At 38.2% G+C, this 11,084-nt stretch overlaps 1 long non-coding RNA gene across 3 annotated transcripts; it reads right to left on the minus strand.

The window, feature by feature from the left end:
- Window positions 1-800: 800 nt before the first annotated feature.
- Window positions 801-10,113, minus strand: LOC131492031 (uncharacterized). 3 transcript variants are annotated; one of them, XR_009251802.1, is made up of 4 exons: window positions 9,402-10,113; window positions 6,270-6,303; window positions 3,329-3,648; window positions 801-1,722 (listed from the first exon to the last, which is right to left on the minus strand). It is a non-coding gene; the product is annotated as an uncharacterized LOC131492031 (long non-coding RNA). The 3 variants fall into 3 exon arrangements; XR_009251801.1 differs by lacking the exon at window positions 3,329-3,648; XR_009251803.1 differs by lacking the exons at window positions 3,329-3,648; window positions 6,270-6,303.
- Window positions 10,114-11,084: the final 971 nt, after the last annotated feature.

The raw sequence follows: 11,084 nt of genomic DNA on the forward strand, positions 1-11,084 counted from the left end.
CCAAAAAAAGAGAGGCCCATATCCTCATTCTTAAAATCTATGACTGTTAGCACATTTGGACAAAAAGTCTTTGAAGGTGTAATTCACGTGGGCCCTGAATACAACAGCAAGTGTCCTTATACAGGAAGGGCAGAGGGGGATTTGAGGCAGAAAAAAGGCAGATACAGACACACAGTGGAGAAAGTGATGTGAAGACAAAGTCAGAGATTGACTGATGTGGCTGTAAGCCAAGGAAGCTAACGACCATTAGAAGCTAAAAGAGGCACAGAATGGATTCTCCCCTACATAATCTGTAGGGAGTAGAGACCTGCTGATACCTTTGGCCTCCAGAACCACGAGAGAGGAAACTTCTATAGCTGAAGCCAAGTTTGTGGTCATTTTTACGGCAGCCACAGAAAACTAACACAGCATGCAATAAACCTTTCTCAGGCATTAGTGGTTTACTGCCCAAACCTGCCTGACCTAACCTAAATATTTTCAAACTGTCAAAGGTCACAATGTCCTACCACCTAAGACAGACCAAGCACAAAGCCATCTTCTCTGGCAATACCAAAACACTTTCCACATGGACATTTTACTTTCCAAACTCTGTTCCTTTTTATTTCTCAGTGTTCTCGGGGAATGAACCAAATGTTAGCGTGCCAGAGTCCAGCTCCAGCAGGTCCAGGGGTTCCCGAAGGATGAACGGTGTCGGCGAAAAAGTGAAAATAAAACAAAACTAAAACAAAAATAAAAATAAAAAACTAAAATAAAAATCTAAAATAAAAAACTAAAATAAAAATGGACACAGACAACAGCAGTGTGTTGAACTGGCCGATTTATTGCAGTAAACGTGGCATTATATATGTTAATGATTTCCTTGTAACATACGTCATCTATGTTTTTCTAACATTACCCAATTCTAAAATTGTTCTTTTGTATAATCACCCAATAAGGAATAACATGATTGTTTTGTCATAACGTTCCCTCCTGCCCTTTGCTTATTGATTAATTTCTTTTATTGTTTTTATTATGTATCTATGTTTATCTATAATTTATAAAGTATTTGCTTTGTTGTTTTCACGAAAGGTTATTTATCTCTCAACACCTCAAATGGAACAGTTACAGGGACATGACCTCTTAGTTGTTTCCCTGAACCATTTGTGGTTTTGAAGAACCAAAGTGTTCGCCTGGGTCCGAGGTGCCAGGAAGGGGGCCAAGAGGGCCTTAGAAACCCACGCCTTATACATTCTCAGAGACACAATGCACCTAGGAACCAATGAACCATTCTGTAACTTAACCAACTAGGTTCAATCATCATCTGGAATGCCTCCTGGGGGCCAAGTGGGCCTAGGGGTCAGAGAGACCTGTGTCCATAGATACACTCCTTAGTTACCAGAGTGGGGCTTTCAAATCCATATGTCTCTCCTATACAGGCCCTCTTTGCTGGCAAAGGTATGAGGTGTCCCCATAGGGGATGGCAAGGGCGAAACGTAAGGCCGCACAATTTCTTGCGGAACCTTATTTCCTTTCCTACTGGTTCTTTTCCCAGGGGGCCTGTCAAGGGCAATTCCCCAACAGACTATACCCCAGGTAGTTTTAAGGCCAAATTACCTAAAAGCAGGAGTACAAGAAGCTTCACTGTCGGTTGGCCGCCTTGCAGTCACCAATCCGTCCACAGCCCAGGCTTTGGCACTCAGGCTGGGATGGCTCGGCTTCCAGCATTAGTGTCTGTCAATTGTCCTGGAAAAGTACAACACTCTTATTACACCTAGGTCTGGAGTAGGTTACAAAATAAAAGAGGAAAGATAAAGGTTAAAATATTCCTTTTACTATTATTGATAACCCAGGTTTGAGAACCCCAGTTTGAATGAGAGCTAAATTGCCCCATAAATGAACTCCAGAATCGGGCAGATTACCACCTAGTAATACACAGGACTGGAGAAACAGAAGACCCGCTCACACTCTCAAGGAAGAGAACAGAATTAATCAAGGCAAGCATGCCCAGTTAATTCTTCTTAAACTTTCTGTGTATGTCCTTTGACCACCCTAGAGGCAGAGTAAGTAAAGAAGCAGAGTTGAAATTACCTAATGAGCTCTCCTGACATGACTAAATTATCAAGAGTGGGGAAGGAACATTTGGTACTCCCCACCCCCACTTCAGCATTAAAAGAAAAACACAACCCCCTGCCCAACATTTACAATGTAAAACAAATCAGAAACTACTTTAACCCTGACTTACTATTAGTACACTAATAGCTAATCAGGAGCCTGGTGCAAAAACATCTTGATTAGCTGCTGATAAAACTCTTTGGAAGTGGATCGTCTACATGACTCAAAAGGAGAACATGGCCCTATACGCTTCAGGACTTTTTCACCAAAAATACATTTATTTACTATTCCAGCAAATATGGCCTGTGGCCTAGCTCTACCTTCATATCTGCTGTTCTTGAATTAGTCATAAAGACATGTATAGAAATAAAGACGAGATTTAAGGCCGGAATGTATAAAATAGCAAAAAAAAACCTGTAAGTGGAGTCAAGTACCACCACCATTTACCAAAGGTGAACTTCCAGCAGCAACATTAATGGTTTTTCTGTTACATCTGTACAGTGATATATGTACATAACTATTTTTAACTTATTAAAATCTCATTTTTATGGCTGACCACTGCACACCAAGTAACATGCAGAAGCAACATCAACAGATGAAAAAAGATAGTCCCGAGCCTCAGCAAGTGTCCTCATACAATGTCGTTAAAATACAGTGTAGCAAATGCAACAATCAAGCATGCAAAAGTGCAATGGTAGCAAAAAGGAGAGTGTGATCACAACATTAAAAGGACTTCACAATAATGTGTAAATTGAGTTTTGCAAAATGAAGTGGGTTTTTCAGGTGCACAACAGGGAGAAAGGAATTTGTGGTGGAAGGAAAAACATAATCCAAGATAGTGAACTGTTCAGATACTCCAGGAAAATGAAGTGGGGAATAGCAGGAGAAATGATTACAGGATTTAGACACCATGAATATCTGTAAGCAGAAAGCCACTTAATGATGACTCAACTGACAGACCACATCTGCATTTTTTAACAAGACTACTCTAATGGAAATTTCGAGGACCCATTCAAGGGGGGAAGAAAAAGGAATTACTAATTCCTGCAAGAAACATTATGGGCCTGCCACAGAAACCAGAGAACAAATGAAAAGGTCTTCAAGAATCAGAACCCAATATGCTTGATGAATTCAAATCTGGTGATAAGAAGTCATGAGGGAGGAACAAACAATGGTAATCCCAAGATTTTTGCTTGTTTGAAGGATCAAATGATGAAGCACCTTAATATGCTCTTACCCACATAACAATGTACAAGGAGTCCTTAAAAGTTACAAAGACGGGAATCTTTGAGTGATCTTCCAGTGATCAAGTCCACTGGAATTTATCTGTTGATGGCTCTGAGTTCTCTTATTCTTCTGTTTCCGTGGTCTTTTCTCAAGGATTAAATTATCTGAGGATCTGGCTTTCAGTTATTATCCACAATTTGCTGGTTCTGGTATCTTAGTGTTAACAATTGTTCGGTCATTAAGAAACAGTCTATCATCTTTGTCTTTGTCATCTTTACATGCCTCCTTTTCTTGAAGTTTTTTTGCATCAGTTTCAATCACACATTTAATCTGTATTTTATTGTGGTAAAATATACATAATGTAAAATTTTATGTTATTTTATTGTTTTCTTTTTTTTTTTTTTCCTGGCGAGATGTCTTCTCAAGAGGTTGTACCATTTGCATTCCCATTAGCAATAAATAAGATTTCCTGTTGTCCCACATCCACACCAGGAAGTGGTATTGTCAGTTTGGGGTATTCAGCCATTTAACAGATGGGTGGAGCATCTAACTGGGGTTTTGTTTTTCTCTAATGCACCATGCATATCATTTTCCAATAATTCCCCAATGTTCAGCAACTTATGCATGCCTATTTCTCATTTACGTATACTATCCACTAAAGTGTCTACTCATATTGCCTCATTTATTTCAATTTGGGGAGTTTACTTTCTTATTGTGACGTTTTACTACTTCTTTGAATATTTTGCATGCATATCTTTCTTTAGATATGTGTTTTGAAAATATATTCTCCTAGCAAGGGGGCTTGCCTTTCCATTCTCTGAACACTGTCCTCACAGAGTGGATATTTTAAAATTTAATAAAGTCCACATTACCATTTTTTTTTTCTTTCATGGACATGCTTTATGTGTTGTATATAAAACTGTGCTTCATTCACACATTTAGTCTTTTTTTATGGTGGCAAAATATGCATAACATAAAATGTTAAGTGTTCAATTCAGTGGTATCAAAGTGCATTCACAATGTTGTACAATCATCACCACCACCCACCTCCAGAACTTGTTCATCACCCCAAAGTGAAACTCTATACCCATAAAAATAACAACATCCCAATCCCCACTCATCCCAACTCTCCAAAACCGCAATTCTACTTTCTGCTTCTGTGAATTTGCCTATTCTAAATATCTCAGCTAGGTGGAAGCACACCTTTATCTTTTTGTGACTGACTTACCTCACTTAGCTAATAGTTTCAAGGTTCATCCATGCTGTAGCATTGATCAGAATGTCATTCCTTTTTAAGGCTGAATAATATTCCTGTGTGTGTGTGTGTGTGTGTGTGTGTGTGTGTGTGTGTGTGTGTGTAGGTACAATAAACACATGTATTACAGGGAAATGTAAAAATACTTACTTGATATTGAAAGTCTGAGATAACTACTTTTCTGTTTTGAGGAAATTTGTCTCTTAATGATTATATTTTGCCGGGAGCTCAATACCACAATGGGAAGGAGGGCTTAACCCCTACCCTGACTCACTGAATCTCTCTTTCTTATGTGGAATATAGAAACCTGAATGTACTCTCTAAAAAAAAGGCTATTCTGGCATAAATTTCAGATAGCAAGAAGAAACCCTCAAGAGGTTCAGAAGTTTAGTTCAGAGAAGCAACCGGAAATTCAGATGACTAACTGGCACTGATAGGACTTGCTTGATATGAAAACAGAACTGTAAATCTCACAAGATTAGGTGATCTTGTAAGAATTTCAAAACTTCCTGCTATTAATTAGCAATCCCGTAAGAACAGCCTCCCTTAAACAGACTGATGATATGCTTCACAGCTTAATATTCAGCAGCCTATGTTTTGGCTAAATGAGCTTCAGAAAGAAACGGAAACTTGTGGTTTAGTTCCATCTACTTTGGAGCCTCTGGTTAAATAATCTGCTTCTGCTGTGCTCTTGTCATCTTACCATCTGTAAAATGGAGGCAGCTTGAAAAACACAGCCACAGAAAAGATGTACAGCTTTATGCGCAGTTGTCTTCATTTGTTTAGAATACCGGTAACATTTTAACTATCACTCAAGGAGTGCACATGCTACTTTGAATCGTCTAGGACAAAACTCTGTCAAAATAAGAAAAGGAAAGGGGCCCAAAATAACTGATTTTCCCAAGGGGACACAATTCTTTTATGGTATATCTGGGATAAGAACCCACATATCATCGGCCCCAGTGCATTGTTCTCTTATTGGGTTTTGAACGATACAGAGAAATAAAACTCTTCTGTTACATGTAACTGGTGCAAGACTCGGCACGATAGGAATTGGAGAACTGCATATTAAGAAGGATCTGGAAAATTCTTTTTTTTTCTTTTTCCAAAAAACAGTTTTTAACATTTATTGATTTTTGAGAGACAGAGACAGAGCACAAGTGGGGGAGGGCAGAGAGAGAGGGAGACACAGAATCTGAAGCAGGCTCCAGGCTCTGAGCTGTGAGCACAGAGCCCGACGGGGGGCTTGGACCCACAAACCGTGAGAACATAACCTGAGCAGAAGCCAGATGCTTAAACGACTGAGCCACCCAGGCGCAATCTGGAAAATTCTTAAAACTAAATAAGCTATATACTAGATACATAGAAAACAGTGGTACCTGAAGATGAGTCAAGGAAGAACAAAAGGAGTTCTTGAAGGTGTATATGGGCTGCAGTTCCAAAAAGGACAGGTGAATTCCTGTTTCCGGCACTTTGGAGGTTCCACTCCAATATACAATATTAAAATAAAATAAACATTTGAACTAGATCATATTTAATTCTGCATGTTCATGTAAGCCAACAAAATATCCCAGGTATCATCTACATTGTCATTTTGATTTTATCTTGAGTTTTCATTTCTAAAAGTCTTTCCAAACACAAAACAGAGGTTGGTATATGGGAGGCGGCAGAGATAAAACAAGCTCATTTCACTTACCATGAAAATTAACATCCAAAGGAATTCTTCACAGCTGAAAATGTCCAAACAATTTTCATTTTAAGGCAAGGCTTCTGGAAAAATCATGCTGAAGGACTCATAATTACCCACATGTCCCTTATCTGTTTCCATACATATCACTATATATTATGGGAATTCTGAGTGGCAGAGAAGCATATCCTGGCTAAACATCTCCATGCCCATAATGCAGATATGATGGTCTCAAACCAACCTGAGGATATTAGAGCCCACTTTTTCCATTACTAATATTAATAGAGGACAAAACTTAATATACTTTTGCCTGTATAAGCTAAATCACTTCTTCATTAAAATGGATAGACCATAAATAAGTCTGTAGTGTGGGTGTCATTGGATGCCAAATGAACTTTTGTGGGTTTTATTAACATCGTGGGTTTCTAGGGAGGATCTACTCAAAAACCCTGAGTCTAGTTTGACATTTGCAACTAAATTATCATGTAACCTTGAGCAAAGGGAGTTCATTATCATAAAGGAGGGATATTAATACTTCCCATCCCTACTTTGAGGGGCTCTTATAAAGTATCAAATAAGGTAACAGAGGTGTATATGAATGCACACATTTTCATTGGTATTTGTACATGCTTGAAAATAACTCTACAGAATGCACTATAAAAATCTTGATGATATGGATCCCCAGACTAGTTCCCAGCTCTCCCATTGAAACTACGTAAATTAACAAACACCTATGTATTTCGTTAGTTATCAGAGAACTACAAATACTGCTTCTTGCAGTACCTTGTCCCAACCATCTGCCTTCCTCTTTACATCAATCCTCAGTTCAGAAACCCTGGAGATTCGTTCATTAACTCATGCACACAATTATTCATTCAGTCAAAGAAAATTTTCTTCTCGGTAAACAAAACCTTCTCTAGTAGGTTTTACAGACATGTGGACAACACAGATGAATATCCCCTCTTTCTAAGTAGAGGGGGACGCAAAAATAAACAAATGAGCAAATATTTAAACTTAAGTATAAACATATAAACAAAAACTAAACAAATGTATAAGAAACTAGTATATTAGGTAAGTGCTAGACAGCACTAGAAAGCAGGGAAAGGATATTGACATTATTAGTTGATGGGAAGAGGTTACAATGCAAAATTAAGCAATCAAGGAAGGCTTTATGGGGAGATGAAATTTAAGAAAGAACATGAGGTGAATGTGGGAGACAGCAATGTACCTATCTGAGGAATGAATGTTGCAAGCAGAGGCAACAGGCAGATGGAAAGCAGTGAGGCAAAAGAATGTGCCTGGAATAGTCAAGGAACAGAGAGGATGTCAGGGTGTGGAGGATAGAGCGAACAAAGTAGAGAGGAGAAGGAAATGAACTCAGAAAGGAAATGGAGGCCCAGATTTCCAGGGCTGTGGAGGCATTTTGAGGACGTCGGTTTTTGTCTTGGGTGAGCAACTGAAGTGACTTGAGTGATATGATATGACCTAAGTTTTAACAGAATATCTCTGGATGCCATGTTGATTGGACACTGGAGACGAGTAAAGACAAGATCAGGAAGACCAATAATTAATTAGTTTCAAGAAGGGAATTACCCAAGGATATACTTTCTACTCTGTGAATGTAGAGCAGGGGTTAGCAAATAAGGGTCCACAGATCAAATCGGGTTCTCAGCCTGTTTTTGTATGATCCGTGATATAATCATGGTTCTAACATTTTGAAAAGTTGTTGAAGAAGGAGGAGAAGAAGGTACAGAACCTGTACATGGCCCACAAAGCCTAAATATCTAAAATCTGAAAAATGTGTTCCACCACCTAATAACCGGCTGCTAGTAGATCCTCAACAAAACTGGAAGAAGACATGAGTCACTTACTTGCTAAAAATATTACAAAGTGATAGGTGTCAATGAACATTCGTGTCTTTACTCCTAATCTTCAAAAACAACAATGCCATTTCCACTGAGCTACTGAAAATACAGTCTGGTTTTCAAAACAATAAACGAGGAGATATTTTCTCACATAAGCAACATCACAAACAGCTTTCAGGGGAAGTTGAAGTAGCAACAAAGAAAACAGTAACATTGAAATAGCAACAAATAAATAATAACAAAAAAATTCTTAGAGAACTTTAAGCTTTACAAATAATTTTCATGTTCACCATCTCATTTAATCCTTAAGTCAACTCCATGAGATAGGTATTATTTTCCTATTAGAAATTACTACCTCCTAAACCCTTAGTGATTTCACAAGAAAGGTGAATGCTGAGGTTGGGTTTTTTTCTTATGTGGGAAAGTTGGATGCTAAAATCAACAGGTATTTTCAGTTCAAGCCAGCAGACCAGAAAAACACGTTTACTTTCTGTTCCTCCTGGAAACCATAGTTAATAAAAGTATAGAAATACCAAAATTAATACCAATCAAAGCCAAGAGAATGTGGAAGTCACAACCACAGAAAGATTTTGATACATTTCTAGAAGGCAAAAAGTGAAATGTAAGACCGATGAATGGAGGGATCAAGAAAGGGCTTCCAAAGAAGGGGCTGCACAAGGCCAGTGAGCTTCTGCTGAGCCCTGTTTACAGTAAACAGAAGAGAGAACAGGGGTTGAAACCAAGCAGACAAAAGTTATTTTAAGGGGAAAAAAAAGTTCACTTAACGAGTTTCATGGATCACTCAGTCTTCCCTCCATATTAACTCTGTATGAATTACCTCAGATTGCTGGTGGGCAAGACAAGGGAACAGGGAGGGAGTGTTCCATCACAGGGTGTCAGCTATGGTTCACTGTCCCTACTACCAATTCCATTCAAACTACACACCCCTGGCTTCATTTACTGTACTGGAGATTGGTGCTTCATAAATTGTCAAATGAGAAGGAATCCTCCTGGCAACTATAATTTGCTGTTAGTATCAAAATATTTTTATTAATGATTAAATTAATCGCTCAAAAAATATTTTGCCTTCACAAGTTCTGTCTCAACATATTGGCTTCTGCCAAGGCAAATTAGCTCAGAAGAATCATTGCCATCTAATATATTTTGCCTTTAAGGACAAGTAAGAGAATGGTCTATATTTCAAAACAGCATCCCTCCTGTCTACTCCCATTTGACAAGAAAAATCAAGAGGTAGATTTTTATGGGATGTCCTCACCCAAACTTCCTTGTATTGTCCTGAAGCCCCAACACTCATCATATGCTGAATTTGCCCCTTTGTCCTGGGAAATAAAAAGATGGAAATAACATGACTGTCATTTATTGTGTCCAGATATATCTGACATAATCATCTTTTTCAGAGTTCCTAGAAGAAATCTTTGCCCAACATTTGCACAAGTTTGCTATTTCTGTTCAAACAAACAACATCAAGAAATTGTTCCTTGCTGAACTCAAATGATATCAAAGGGATTGTGGTTAAATGTCATATCTATAAATCATTTGTGCTCCCAGAGAGATTAGAAAGGGCTTATATTTCTCCTTTTTTTCAAGCGGCATTTGGGTCTGAGCAAAACCTTTTGTGTCCTACCAACCTCCAACTTGGTTGGGGATGGAAGTCCAAACTGGCTCTAACATACTATAAAAGCTCTCATAAACAGAGCACTGAAACTAATTTTATAAGATACAAACTATGACCAATGCTACTTTAAATATACAAAAAACTAAATACAGTAAAAGCCTCAGTTTGCGAGCATAATTTGTTCCAGAAACATCTTGTAATCCAAAGCACTTGTATAGCAAAGCCAATGTCCCCATAAGAAATAATGGAACCTCAGATGATTTGTCCCACAATCCAAAAATATTCACACGAAAATCATTATGATACTGTAATGTGATACAAAACAATAAAGAAAATATAAAATATAATGAAACACAAAAAATCAATCTGCATTTCCCTTTGAAAACTTTCGTGGCTGGTGTGAGGGAGACGAGAGAGGAGGACTGTTGTGTAGGATGACTTTCATTATCACTAATGGAGGTTGACTACACTACAGTATTAGTAAGCTCTTGTCATATACTGTATTTAATGGAACCGGCAATAAGGCAGCAGAGGAAAGGGGCTATATCTGCAGGCAGCCTGACCTAGAACGAAACAATGCATTCCTAAGCTCATTCTTGTATGGAAAAGCAAAGGACTGTCCATTGGTGCTTTGAAGTGACAAAAATACACGAGTTAGAGTCAGTTGTGGGCACCTCCCACTGCTCTGAAAAATCACTCATTTCTGCCAAACACTGTGACCCGAGACAGAGCATCTGAGCATGGGAGACCATCACCCCACAGTCCCACAGAAAAATAGAGACCAAGAGAGAGAGAGACAGAGACAGAGAGAGAGACAGACAACCATTGGTTCAATTGTCATGTGACCTTTGACATCACATACTCCTTGTATTGCAAGACATCACTCATTTATCAAGTTAATATTTATTAGAAACGTCTACCCGTCTTGTGGAACACTCGCAGAACAAGTTACTCACACTCCAAGATTTTACTGTGTGTATATATATAATATATATTACTTACTATGTATAATAGTATATATATAAAAATTTTTAAGTCTATATATATATATATATATATATATATATATATATATACACACACATACACTATTTTACTGATTATAGGATTCTTGGTTCTGAACCTTCTGCATGTCATGCCCCTGATATGCAACATCAGTACCATGAGAGAGAAAACACTTCAATGAAGTAAACCAAAGAAACAAGATTCAAACTAGGCAAAGCCACACGTAGGCCAAGATTTTTCAAACCTTTTTCTTCATGCTGAAGTTTTCAGCTCCTAGACAATAATGCATGTTTCTCTTGCCAGAAACCCAGGCATATC

This window comes from Neofelis nebulosa, chromosome 12 (genome assembly GCF_028018385.1).
Source record: "Neofelis nebulosa isolate mNeoNeb1 chromosome 12, mNeoNeb1.pri, whole genome shotgun sequence".
NCBI classification, from domain to species: domain Eukaryota; kingdom Metazoa; phylum Chordata; class Mammalia; order Carnivora; family Felidae; genus Neofelis; species Neofelis nebulosa.